Here is a 14,696-nt window from a genome sequence, read left to right on the forward strand (position 1 = left end):
GGCCCGCGTTTTATCGGGTGGGTTCAGCTCCTCTACGAACAACCATTGGCTCAGGTGGTGGTGAACGGCAGGGCCTCGGAGTCCTTTGTTCTTGGCAGGGGCACACGGCAGGGCTGTCCGTTGTCACCGTTGCTCTTGAACCCCTTGCCGCGTGGCTCCGATGGGAGCCGTCGCTTAAGGGCATTAGTTGGTCCCCGGGATATGAGGATCGTGTCTCGTTGTATGCGGATGATATCTTGCTGTACTTGACTTCCCCTCGTAAATCCTTGGGAGTGTTATTTGATGCGCTGCGCTCCTTCGGGAGAAACTCTGGCTTGTCCATCAATTGGACCAAGTCTTGTATTTATTCGCTCACTGGAGAAATTCCCTTGCTGCCCCGTGACTGCCCGATACCTGTAGTACGTGACAGCTTTAAGTATTTGGGGATTTATATCTCCTTGGACTCTACGGTGCGGTATGAGAGGAATCTACTGCCGCCACTTCGTCGGCTGCGGTCGGACGTCGCGGGTTGGTGTGGCTTGCCGCTGTCCCCGTTGGGGAGAGCCGCCCTGTTTAAGATGAAGTCTCTCCCCCGGTTCCTTTATGCCCTTCAGAATACGCTCGATCTGGTCCCAGCTAGTTATTTCAGTGAGGTTGAGGGCCTCCAACGGCAACTGGTATGGGGCGGGCGGCCTCGCATTGCGTTTTCGAAACTGACTCTGCCTTGGTATGATGGCGGTATAGCGCTGCCCGACATCAGGCGCTATTACTGGGCGTCTCAGTTGAGTGCCATCAACCATGCCATGTATGGACCTACCCCTAACCCTGCGTTCGAGATGGACAAATGGCAGCTACCGGGTGGTGACTACAATAGGGCGCTTTATTCTAAAGCTGCTAGGAAGTCACTTACTGGTCCCACTGCGGTCGCTGTGCGAGTTTGGACTAGTGCGACGGCTGCCACGGGATGGGCAGACAAGCTGACTAGAGCAACTCCGCTTTATGCGACTGAACGGCTGGGGAATCTCTGGGCGACGAAGGGGTTCGACAAGTGGGATCTTATCGGTATCAGCCGAGTGGGGGACCTCCTGATCAAGGACAGGATCAAGACTTTTGCCGAACTCCAGCAGGAATACAGCCTGAGTGACAGGGAATACTACCGCTATCTTCAAATTCGCCACGCTTTTGCTTTGGTGTTTCCAGCTGGTGCCGTAGTTCCGGAATCCTCCCCCCTGGAGGATAGGGTGCTCGATGGGCATGTCCCTGATAGTACCATCTCTCTTATATATAAGAAGCTTATTAACGCCCGCTCTGACCTCCTCTTACAGCTCCGTAACGCCTGGACCGCGGATGGGCTTGAGTTGGATGACGAAGACTGGCAGGCCGCGGTGTCGTCTCCAAAGGAAGTGGCGATTCCGGCGCGTCTACGGCTGGTGCAATTGAAGAATTTGCACCGCGTCTATGTCACGGGTCCACGCCTGATGAGGATGGGTTATTCGTTGGATGGGTTGTGCAGGCGTGGCTGTGGTATGCTTGCTACTTTTTTCCATATCATATGGGAGTGCCCGGATGTGATGTCTTATTGGAGAGGTGTACATGTCATTATGGAAGAGGTGACGGGTGTGTCTCTACTGCCAGAGGCTAGGAGGTGCCTTCTGAATGTCTGGGAACCCAATGATTATAGCGTGGCACAGACTCGGTGGGCCACCCACGGCAACATGATCGCCAAAAGGGACATAGCCCAGCTGTGGGGGTCCCAGAGGGCACCCTCGGCATCGGCGTGGATGGAATGCATGGATTGGTGTATGTTTAGGGAGAAAACGGTGTATGTTGCCCAGGGTAGGCCTAGGAAATGGGGTAAGATGTGGGGTCAGTGGAATGCGTATCGAGGAGAGATTTGTACCCCCCCCTCCGTAGATCCCGTTGTTACCCCTCTGTCTCTGTGACCTCGCCTCCATGCATCCTTCTCCTATACCACACTGTCTGCTTGTCCACTCTTGGCCCTTCTTTCCACCCCCTTAAGACTTATCCTTCTGTAGACCATCTATTGGCTGGCTTTCCCCCCCCTGCTGGTGGAAATAGTCACTTCGACAACAATCTTACCTCGGACTTTGTTTTTGTGTTGTTTTGTTTAAAATATAAAATGTGAAACCTTTCTATTGTCCCCTTACAGCCGCCAGCCCTGTTTATTGACGTGTAAACATTGCGATTGATTCCGGGGGTTGATGGGCCTTGTACTGTTTTTGATTGTGTTGCAGATTATTACTGACCGGCCCTGGGGGGTTGTAGGTCTGTATTTGTATGACTTTTCTGACAATAAAGGTTTAAAAAAAAAAAAAAAAAAAAAAAAAAGTTTGTGGGTATGCACAAATACTTTGCAGGTAGTTTCTCTGCCTGAAACCAGTTGCTGATTTACTCCTGTCAAGGGCCAGTGTCTGTTTTCACATTAGTAAAAGGGAGGGTTTACTCTACAATTTGGAGAAGGTACAGGCCAACGGGTTAAAGTAGTTTGCCAGTAAAAACACACAAACAAATTAAGTTATTCCGGGCACATGAATCATATTTATGCACACAAAAATGTAGGCTTGTTACAATTTCGTATACATTCAAGTACTCCTGGGATGCTCCAACGTCGCTGCTTCCCACGGCTATTCCTGGAATTCTTTATGAATTACTAAATAGTTATAAATGTACATGTGCAGAACTGTGCAAGTGTATGACAGAACTATATTTAGTCTGAGCATTAGCGGTGCTACACATGCAGGTCAAGTGCAAATTGATACTTAACCGATTTAAATGAAATGTAAGAGTTTGGATAACCCGCACACACTTTGCCAAACTTCTTCAAAGCACATTTTCGTAATTCATTTCAAATAAAGATGAGGTCTATTGATATTCAAACACAGCATGTGTGTGTATATTTATACGATATTCAAACACAGCATCTATTTATATCTATATATATATTCATACCAGTGAACAAGGTCTCCGTGAGACCAAAACGCGTTGGGACATCGTTTGATGGGTGGACTTACACCCAACAATTGCAATCAAGATATACACAACTGGGAATATTCGAGAATATTAAGAAATCTAGACTAATAAACAGAAACAAATTCTTCCTTCCAAAACACGTAAGGACTGCACCCTCCATCACTCTTCACAGTAACCATGAATGTCAATGGGTCGTAAGCATTCCATCAGAAATTTGAATACAAAGACAGATGGCGTGAGAGTATGGTGAAATGTGTGGAGGGGATGGTTGTGTTCGTGGGAGTTAGGGTGGGAAGGGATGGGAAGTATGTAGAGAAGACATCCGCTCCTACCACGTGATGCAAGGAGGATACAGAAACTAACATTCCCTATGTCAGCTTCTTCCAAGAAAGTCCCCATGTTTTAGAAAATACAGATTCCTGGTCCTGTGATCTGTATAGAATATGTTCAGGTGAAACCACCAGTCTGATAAGTTCAGTACACCGCTCAGCATGTGACTGCTCTCCAATCCCAAAGGATACATATGATAGCCACTATAGTGCTGTGCACATCCACCTTCGCCAGTGCAAGAGTGGACCATCTTGAGCCATTGTATTATGAGGTATCAATCAATCAATCAGTAGATTTGTAGAGTGCTTCTTGTAACTCATGAAGGTATCCAAGCGCTGTTGATTAATTGAATATCCAGGTCTTCAGGGACTTTCGAAACTCTGAAAGAGATAGGGAGGTCTGTAGATGAAAGGGTAGCTCATTCCTTCTCTCTGCTGATAGGTAGGAGAAGACGCGACCTCCGCATTTGCTAAGTCGGATGTGGTGTGTGAGGGTTACAGAAAGGTCATGGAGCGGTGGTGTATGGTGGGCTGATGATAATTCAGGTGGTGATGCAAGTAGGAGGGTCCGCAGTTATGTAAGGTCTTGTATGCATGGGCCAGGAGCTTAAAATTACATCTTTTCTGTACAGGGAGCCAGTGGAGTTCCATGGAGTAGGGGGTGATGTGGGTTCATCTAGGGAGATACGGACAAGTCTGGCTGCGGCGTTCTGTATGATCCCTGCGCACATAGCGTTGCTGTAGTCCAGTCGACTAGAGATGAGGGCCTGGGCGATGGTGTGTCTTGAGCTGTGGGGTAGACATTACAATATCTTATGAAGCATGCAGAGGATGAAGAAACAGAAGGTGGAGATGGAGTTGACCTATGTCATCATGGTGAGCTTGTTGTCCAGAATTATGCCGCCTAGGTTCGTAGCATGGTTAGTGGAGGTAGGAGTAGGTCCGAGTTCTGAGGGCCACCAGGAAGCGTCCATTGGGGAGCTTTTCTTTCCAGAAATCAGTACCTCTGTCTTGTCCCATTTGAGCTTCAGGGAGTTGTACTTCATCCAGCTGACAGTTGTGTAAGTTGGTCTTGGAAGAGGGAGAGGATGAGTTGTAGGATATGATGTTGACTGTGTGGGTTTTGGCAGTGCTTGCCAGAAGTGTCAAATAAGCGTTGAAGAGGATGGGGCTGTGCAAGGATCCTTCGGTACTCCACAGATGATTTCCTTGGGTTCAGAGGTGAAGAGGGGAAGGCCGACTTTTTGCATTCTCCCGAAATGCAAGTTTGGCTGTAGAATAAATATCTAAGAAGAACTGGAAGCAGGTGTCCCTCAAACCCCCTTCCAGTAATACATCTAATTTAGAAAGGACAATAGTATGTGTGTCAAGGCATAGTTTGAGGTTTTGTAAGAGGAGTCGTCCCTTCCTAACTTTGCCCTGTGGAATTTAACTGGAGTCCAATACCAACTGTGTTATGACTTCAAATAAGCACATTGAGTCTGGCCTCTCATAGTTCCCAGTCATGTTCTTCCAACATAAAGCCCATTCTTCCTCGGTCAAGGCATTTGCAAGTCTTGCCTGCTAGTAGACTTTAGTCACCCTTTGAAGAGATTTGAAAAAAGTTTTGTGTATTCAAGTTGTAGTACTCTTCAGTGGGTGGATATATAGGTCAGACGTGACAGTTGAAGTGCCAGGTGATATAGGTCCATGTTCAGAAGCCAGGGACCTCCCAATGCTATGACTGAGCACAATTTTTCCAATTTAAGCCTGGGTTTCCTGCCTTCCTAAAAAAAAGTCCCTGGTTCAGTCTATCAATAGTTACCAAGGTTTAACTATGTAAAGGGCTAGGCAACATGTCCATGAGATAATTGTATTTTGGGGCCAAAACTATTTTGATGACAAACTCTGCCCCACAGGGTGCAGGGTGAACCACCTGGAGAAATTGTTTGCTCTTTGACAATAAAGGGTTGTAGATTATAAGAGATCATCCCCACTAAACCTCTTTTGGCGATGAACTCCAAAACCGTTTTGACTGGATTGAATTTAAATAAAATTACCATCTTCAGCCAGATCTCTATTGGTAGACTTGAACAAAGTCCATCCTGTAGATTGAAAAGGTGAAGAAAGAGTCGATCACAGTTACTAAGGCGGGGCTCGATGTTCTAGGACACCTAAGGGTGAGCAAGATGTCCTCAGCATATCATGAATTTTTAGAACAGCTTGCTATTGTTTAAACCTCACATTTGTTACTCTCTGATATATCGCTGCCACCACGGCTTTCAGGGTGAGTAGGTAAACTGTTTTAAAATCTGTTGCCGTGTATCTGGAGTCGGCAGGATCATACTGTGAGCAGTGTTGATATGCTGTTGTGTTATCACGACTTCTATAGCGCACTACTACCCATAGGTGTCTAGGCGCTTACGGACAGCAAACTGTACAGGGAACTTAGTTTTTGAAAAGCCAAGTTTTAAGGTTTTTTCTGTACTCAATCAGAGAGGGTATCTTCCTGAGATCAAGTGGAAGAGAGTTCCAAAGCCTAATGGTGCTATGACTGAAACTCCTCCCGCCCCCCTCCCCCCAATTCATTGTCCTGACTCTAGAAGTGGGCATCAAGAAGACATTTGCCGATTGCAGTTGTCTACTGGGGGAATACCAATTAAAGGTATGCCAAATAAATCGTGGACCTACTCTGTGTAGTGCCTCGTGTGCTATGCACAGTGCCTTGAATTTGGCAGCCAGTGCAGCTTTTGTATCCCGGCCCTAATGGACTGATGTTTAGGGATGTCTAGCACCAATCTGGCAGCAGCATTCTGTGTCGACTGCAGTCTTCTAAGTTGATTGGACTGTAAATTAATATATAAAGCATTACAGTAGTCTAACTTAGACAAAACTAGGGAAGTTAGAACAGTCTTTCTTGTGTTTTTTGGAATAAATGGTAGCATTTTACGCACTGTTCTAATGGTGAAAAATGCAGAGGACATCACCTTAGAAACTTGTGATTTAAAATTCAGCTTCTCATCTATTATGACCTCCCAGGTTTTTAGCTTTCACTACCGGAGTAGGAAGGGGTCCCACAGATCTTGGCCACCAAGCTGGTGACTAAGGAGGATGCAACTTTCCAAAAAGCACCACCACGGTTTTGCTCGAGTTAAGCTTCAAATAATGCTTGCTCATCCAAGTACTCAGGGAGACCATGCACTCATGCAGTTTATTAGAGTGATCAACATCCTTGTCTATGGTTGAGATGACCAACTGAGTATCGTCAGTGTACGAGGTCGGAATTAGATCAAAACTTCTGATAAAGGGTGCTAATTCGGACATGTATATGTTAAAAAGCGTGGGGCTCAAGGAAGAACCCTGTGGCACCCCACCAGGCAGAGTAAAAGGTGTGGATTTAAAATCGCCCAATTGCACTGTCTGTGACCGATCTGCTAAAAAAGATGTTAAAAGCGACAAGGCCCTTCCTTCTATGCATGTTCTCTCTCTTTTTGTATTGTTCTGTCTCTCACTTTCTCTAGTTCTCCCTCACATTCTCCAGGGGCATAGCTTTCCTTCATGCAGCAGATGCAGTGGCACAAGGGCCCAGGGGCATGAGGCAACCATTGCATCTCAAATAAAGGGTCTTAGCACCAGCCTTGAGCCAAGAGCTCACTGTCCATGCTTGCATTGTGGCCAATGGCACCCTGGCCAACTCACTGCTGCTCGCCATCTCCCCCTCGGTGCCCGCTGTTCGTTCTCTCTTGACATCTCGCGCCCACCCAACCCCTCCCGCCTCCTCCTGTGGCTGATTTTCTATGTTTTTCTCAATTCAGTGTTTCACCAGGTAAACCAGACCCACTGCCCCACACTATAATCAAAAGATTAAAAATCCACGTCGGTATGTCTAAGCAGCGGAAACCAGTTTCTTTATGATTACCAACAAAAGCCCTCCAATCAATCAGAGGGGGTTGGTAGTCTGGACATGATAAGACCCACCTGCCTGTGGATTAAGTTACATTAAAAAAAAAGCTGCTCACGGTGAGGAAACTTCATATTCTTCTATAACACCCTATTTCTGTTGATTGTAAACAGCAGGAGAAAAGTTGTGTGCAAAAACATTACATCCAAGGAAATCATTCACCTTAGTTTGGCTTTATTAACAGGGTGTTTGTTTCTCAAAAAACACATTTAAGTCATCTTAAATTCTGCTACTGAGACAGAAATATGCCTCTCAATGGCATATTTGGGCGTGCCGTCACAAACAAAATAAAATGTTTGTGCGTGGAACATACCAACACTAGAATCTAAAACCCTTTTCTTTTTACAAGTTGTAAAACAATGGCACTCCCTCTCAGCAAAGACAAGAAACATCAAAGATCACCTAAAACTCAAAAAAGAAACAAATACTAGACTCTTGTTTACCTAATAATGTGAAATTACACTGGCCAGCTAACAAATTCCATCACCTACAAGAAAAATATGAAAATCAGATGAGTTACTGAAAATCCCTGCAAATAACCTGAAGCTGATGGGCAGTGGGCACCTATCTGCATCTATGTATCACTCTGCTTCAATACATTCTAAGCATAAGCATCTGCAGGCAATCCTTGCGACACAAGACATACATTTCACTATTCATAGTATGTAACACCAAAACACTACCTAGAGAGGCCCCGCCCACAAGGGAGACTCATTCAACCAGGATAAAATAATATAACCTTAGAGCCCGACGTAGCAGGCTCTACCAGCCATTAAATGCTCGCTCCAGCATTAAAGGCTCGAGCCGAATGAAAGACCTTTTAAAAATGGAGCAGGACTTTAATGGCCGGTAGAGCCCGCTACGGAGGGCTCTAAGGCTATTAGAACATTCTGCCCCTAGACGACAGAAAGTTCTAATTTGTAAAAACAAAGGCCTCTCGGAGCCCAAGTGGGTTTAAATCCACAGCAACAGCTGTGAAATGACAAAAACATTGGAATGTTGCTCTTCGGCCTTCTACCAGCCAGTAGAAACCCGGGGCACTCCATCGTTTTCAATGGAGCACTCAACCTTCTAAAGTTCTAATTTAGTATAAAGCTTTGTGTTCTATCCCTCACACTCGTCACCTCATCACTGCCTTAAGCGCACCAAACGAGCACTACTTATTCTGTTGCATGCTACCATCCACTACAGTGCTTCGGCAGCTAAGCTGAGTTATGAAGCTCTGTATAAACACAGATACAATAGAATACAATTCAGGAGCATAACATGCAAACAGGCCCAATGTTTTTTAAACACAGAGCGACTTCGCTGGGGAATCAGTCCTGTCAATCCATAAATTTTTCTTAAGGACTGTTCTTCATTCTTCACAAGAGGTGAGGTCAGTGATTTTCTAAATTCAAGTAAAATTCAGTTTGTACTGCTGGGAAGGCCTCACATGTGAGTGCAGAGCAACCTCTTAAGTCCACTTTCCTTGAAAGGTGAGGGTCGCAGAGGCACCCAGAAGACACTGACCATCCAAGTAATTGCATCTTTCATTGGATCAAATTCTAGCGCTTTGGAGTACATCCACGGGGTTGGAACAATTCTGCATCCCTGAGCTCAGTTTGGCATAGCTAGGGGCCTTGTGGTGCTAATCATCCAGAGCGGGAGATAAACAAACCAGTATGATTTTTGCAGCAGCACTAGACTTCAGAGATTATGCACATGGTTGATACAGTTATGCCTACCAGTTTACCATTCCACATGGAAGACTTTGGGAGAAACCCCAAAACATATCTATTCAAGAAGTTGTTGACATGGTAGTCCTCGTCATAAAGTGTAATGTAACCTGTCAGTGGGGTTGATGGTTAGGAACAACAAGCTATTTCTCAGGATCCACAGTTTTCGGGCTACTACGCTCTCTCAGTACCGGGCTGTGGCCGGAAGAGAGAATACCAACTAGGTATAAAGCCCACTAAATCGCTATCATTAACAGAGATGAGGAGCTTCAGCAACAAGAAATTCACTAAGTGCAAAAAAATCTGCAAACATTTCATTATTCAAAGTACTGGCTTCATCACGGGAATTCTGAGAGGAAGTTCTTATCACGATATTCTATTAAAACTAGGTATGTTCACAACAATGCATTATGCGACATTACAGCTGGGTTTGAAAGTAGCTTTTTTACTGCAAAAAGCTCCTAACTCCAGGGGCATTCTATCTTTTACACTCATTTCTGCCCCTCAACTATTATTTATGTTGTCACCTTGTAGCTATGCTCCTTTAGCCAGTAAAAGCGGAAAAGCGGTTGTGCATAATGTGCAGTAATGCAGCCTTGAGTTACATTAAATCCTGCTTAATCCTCCCCACCTTCAATTTCCCAAAATAGGGGTGGACTGAAGAGCATCTCTGAAGGAGTAAATAAGTATTGGTAACTAAAACAACGCCAAAATATACCATGAATACATTAAAATATTAAAAAATAACTAACCCATCAGTCGTAGACTAAATCAGATCTGAATGTGCCTCGTTAAATGTTAATAGTCTCATGAGTCAATCTAATCATAACTGCTTTCATCACCTTTACAAATACATTTAATCAGGGTCCAGCTAAACAGTAACAACAATAACTAAATGTATCCATATAATTATGGAGCAAGGGTTAAAAATAAATGTTGCGGTAATTGACTAATGCTAGACAACAACAAATGACTGGTTGTAAACCTTTGCACTTATAACTACAGAAGCAACAGCTGTTGCTCGTGCTCCTATGCCTACAGGTTTCCGTAACCTCACCTAGGCACGATAAGCTAAAAACCATACACAAACAGCTCAATTTCAAATGCCGAGATAAAGAAAGTTGCTGGTGCCTCTCTGGATGATTGCTACTGTAACTACATAGAACCAGACGGCTGGGTCTCCATTTCTTGAATATAGCCATATCAACTGTGTGAGAAACAGTGTGGACTTGATGTTTTCATTTAAATAAAAACAATTAAAAATATTTAAAAAACACTGAAAGTCGATCCCTGCTTCCAGACAACCCTCATCTTCAACTCAGACAGAACTGTGTCAACAGTTAAATTCCAAGGTGTACCATTTGTTTAAATCGAGGATCTAAATTCTCGGCATGGCTACTCTTTAAATGAGCCTTAGCAGCTTTTATTAAAAATCAGTACAGGAGTATGAAAGCACCCAACACCTAAGTCCTGTCCTGAAACGTAACTTCTAGGAGTATTTGTTCCTGAGTAGTTGCGCGGAGTAGACGAAATATCATTCTGAAAGATTAAAATGGGATTTATTTTGCCAGTCTTTACATTTCCTGGGAATACTTCTATTTTTATCATTCAAATTTGGGAAAAACCTTTTTTTGTTACTTCATTTTCAAACATAAACAATATATCAACTAGCAACACTGAAGCGGTCATAATCGCAATGGTAAGCATTCTGACAGGGGCGGGAGAAGCAAGAGTAGGATAATGCACCATTACACATCTCAATGTTTGTCAGTCATTCACAATAGCATTTCATTTGCATGGACGTCAGTCAATACTTCATACGCGTAGGGTACACCATGCATTGACCAGACTCAGGGCCATTGGCAGAATGCCTATGGAGTGCAGCAATAAAAAGGGCCAGCGCGTAGCAAACAATCCATAGGCATAGGACAGCACCACAATGGTAACTGATCATGACAGCTCTAATGACATTATATAGCCAAAGTTAGCAAATAGGCCTTCAGTGGGCCCCAAATGTCTCTGGAAGGGTGGTGGCATTAATTTGACGTACAGCTCCAGTTCAATGCAATAGATTAGAGAAACTAGCCATTTTTTGTACAGTAAGCCACCTGTCTCTAGCCAAGCAAAAGTACCAGGGCAATACATTTCTCATGTGGTGTATCCAGCTCTCCAACCCAGCCCAACAACACAATTTAGGGACCATGGGTATCTCACAATTGGTCATGCTGGACAGACTGGCCAGCATTTCATGCCAGTGTTCCTCTACCCTGGCACATTTCCAGACCAAGTGTACAAAACTAGCCTGAGCTGCACCTGGAGAAGTTGGTGTCCTCTCTAAGGCCAAATGTGTGGAGAGTCAACAGGGAAAGTTGGCAAAAACGTGGCAGCGAATAAATCCAGGAGTGGTTTCATAGACACCCTCCAGGATAATAAGGCAGACAAACATTAGTGGGGCAACAATTTTAAGTGTTACTAGGCGAACGGTGATAAGAGCCTCTTGTGGGAAAGGAACACCCACATACCTGTAGATCGGAACAAAGTGCCAGGACAGATCATACAACTTCCAGAATGGGTTAACTTTGGGGTGCTGTATTAAAACTACCACTTTTTTTTAAAAGAATCTGTTAACCAGCATGTTCAACGTACTACAAACAGACCACCAATAAAGGAAAACACAAGACCAGCAAGCCGACCAGTTATACACCAATAAGAAACACCGCCCCAACCCCTCCCCCACAACATCGAAAACTACCACTTTTGATTTTGAGTTGCTAGCTCCTAGTTCTATTAGTGTACAATATTCGCCTAAAGTGTTTACATATGCTGCAGTCTAGCCTTAGTTTGGTCCAGAAAGACTGCATCTTCAGCATAGTGCATGATGTACATCAGCAAACAACTCATTTAAGGAGGACAGGCTCGCTGGGTTTTTTAAGCAAGGCTTATGTCTGAATGTATAGGTACAACAGTAGGGCCGCCAATACACACTCTTGTGTCAGAACCTCCTTGATGTCAATTTTATCCATTAAAGAGGTGTTATAAGCTAATTTTACACGGACTTAATCATTAAAATATAACACTTGTACTGACTGCAATAATATGGGAGAGGTAGCCTATATAATACATTTTTACATAAAACATCACTGTAAATACTATAAAAGGCAGTTTTAAAATCTATAAAATTGACCAGAAGGGAAAACCTCAGCCTCTGGAACAGTGTTGGTTGAACTGTGCTATGAATGCTTCCTACTTCAGAAGTTTAGCAAAGAGATGCTTTATTCCTATAACAAGGAGGTCCACACCAGCTGCTGTCACACCGAAAGCATCCAACCGAAGAATGCTTGAGTTGGATGGAACTCTCAGAGAGGCCGCCCACTAGAATATGGAACCCATACAAATAACAATAAGGGAAGTAACAAATCCCAGGGAAATACATTATGTACAGTTCAACACACAATACAGTATACAGTTCACCCCAAACCTGGAACCTACAATAGGCAGAGGGACGAATTAACACGTCACCTTCAAGGGCAGATGGCTTTCATAAAGTGGAAGGAAAGAGCTACTTTTACCAGACAGCAGCAAAACCGTGCAAAATAAGAGATCAGAGCTCCAAATCAAAGAAAAAGCTGTTGGTATGCAGTGTCTCATTGTGGTAAACAGTGAGTAGACTTTGGGTACAGCATGAGGGGGAAAGATACGCTTTCAAGTACCCCCAGCAATTAGATTCTCTGGACAGCAAAGAGTTGAACACTAGATCTGAGGAGCAGATGGCAAACGTTGAGAAGACCTGAAGAAAAGCTATGGACAGCTACTGGAGGAGGTTTCATCCAGAAGCCATGAGGAAGCAGAGGGATATAAATATTCTCCAGACATCAAACCTCACGATGTCTATGGGGCCTTTTCCTCTCCCCCTCTCATTCCTCTCTCAGAGTTCCATGAGTTTTCTTCAAAGAGCGGTTGTTTTTTTGAATGGCATGCAATGCTGTTTACTCATAAAGGTGTGGCAATAAATGGCAACATTTACAACATGTTGGTACTCTCTGAGAAACGTAGCATTGCTATTGCTTTTCTTTTGACTATAAACTCAATAAAAAAAGATTTAAACCTAAAATCTATAAAACTGAAAAAAGGGCCCCCTTGCTAATGCTGCGATAATTCATAAGTGATAATGCTGTGATTCTGTACACTCGCCTCAATCCGGCATTAAGGCCGTCTGGAACCAAGGTAAGATATTCAGCCTGTGTCACCCAGGCTGAAAGCTCTTGTAAAAGCAGCAATGCATACAATTTTGACTCATGAAGAAGAACAATTCAGCAGTAGTTTGTTGGACTTGACTTTGAGTCTTTCTTGTGTAAAGCTGCAAATTTGACTCTTAGCAAGGTTCTGGGACAATACAATTAAAAAATCTATTATTCAATAACACTTGTAGATTTTGAGCCCACAAATGTGGATCCCTTCTAAACCTTGCCCGTGTTTATTCTAGCGTTGCATGACTTAAAAACGGGATATATTTATGATTTGGTCATAGGTGACCCAGCTTTTAAGGAGTTATGCCCTTTGTGTTGGGTTTCTTTTTTTTTTTTTATGGAATGAACAGTGCTCTTCTGTTAGAACTTTCGATTGTCTATCAGAGAACCTGTGTATTTACATCATTTGTTTTGATCGGAGTTTTGATTGGCACATTCTCAATTAAAGATTTCTATGACTGTAAAATGCGTTTTGATGTATCTGGGTGCCAACTGTACGCATTTCTCTATCATGTTTAATGGGCCACAGGGCTTAGTCGCCAGATCTGAATTAGAAGGCTGTGTGCCACAAGGTGTCCTACTAAAAACTTAAACCACTGATTGCAGGATGCTAGGCATTGCTAGTCATTCTTAGACATTAGCTACTCCATCAAAAAAAGCAGAACGGATACATTACACTTGTTTTTTCACCTTTCCTTTGTGCCCTGTTGATCAAAGCCTTCAATTTTTAATTTTTACATCGATGTGAGCGCACCGCATTTTTTCGGTCGAGGCCTACCAGGCAGCACAGCTATCTGGTTGGGAAACACATATTGGGGACATGCTGAAAGCTTACCTAGAAATGCATTCTGCCCATAACCTACCATTAGGTTACCCTTTTGTCATTCACATTTGCTTGCTTTCTATTCGCTGGCTTTGCTTTAGCCTGTCCAGCTTATGTTTACCCTCTTGTGGAGCACAGCCTGTTTACCACCTCTTTCATTGACTCCTATCCTTCACCAAGTGCTTGATTTCAAGGAAATATGTGTTCTTCTTTGAAAAGCTCTCCATGAGATTGCATGTGTTTTTGCAGCTCACTCCCTTGTAGGCTTCCATTCCCCCTGCACTTGTGTTGCTCTATCGCACCATGTGCATCTGTGCAACCCTCCTGGCTCCACATTGCCATCTCACCTGTGTGCTTCTTTCACCTCCCTCCTCTCGCAGGTGTATAGCTCTCTCTCTACTGTGTGATCCTCTGTGTGCTTCTTCTCCCCACCCTCCTGTTTCCTTCAACACACTTCGCACTCAAAATTTTGTTTAAAAAAAATTGCTTTAGCGCAACTTTTTTCTTTAATCTACCGATTCATTTTGGATCTGTAAATTAAAACAAAATGGCCATGAGGATGTGGCCGTGTCATCTTGTAGGCACACATGCTTTAGCATAGTCAATATGTCCTCAAGATAAGACTTGTTGACTTTGCCAATGTTTGTTAAGCCCCGCCAGGCCCTTTGT

The 14,696-nt window shown here is 43.9% G+C and overlaps 1 protein-coding gene across 2 annotated transcripts in view; it reads right to left on the bottom strand.

Moving 5' to 3' along the window:
- The window catches only part of TMEM150C (transmembrane protein 150C), a 324,371-nt gene that overhangs the window by 145,846 nt on the left and 163,829 nt on the right, over window positions 1–14,696 (bottom strand). The gene's annotated exons all lie outside the window — the stretch shown is intronic.

This window comes from Lissotriton helveticus, chromosome 2_1 (genome assembly GCF_964261635.1).
Source record: "Lissotriton helveticus chromosome 2_1, aLisHel1.1, whole genome shotgun sequence".
NCBI lineage: Eukaryota > Metazoa > Chordata > Amphibia > Caudata > Salamandridae > Lissotriton > Lissotriton helveticus.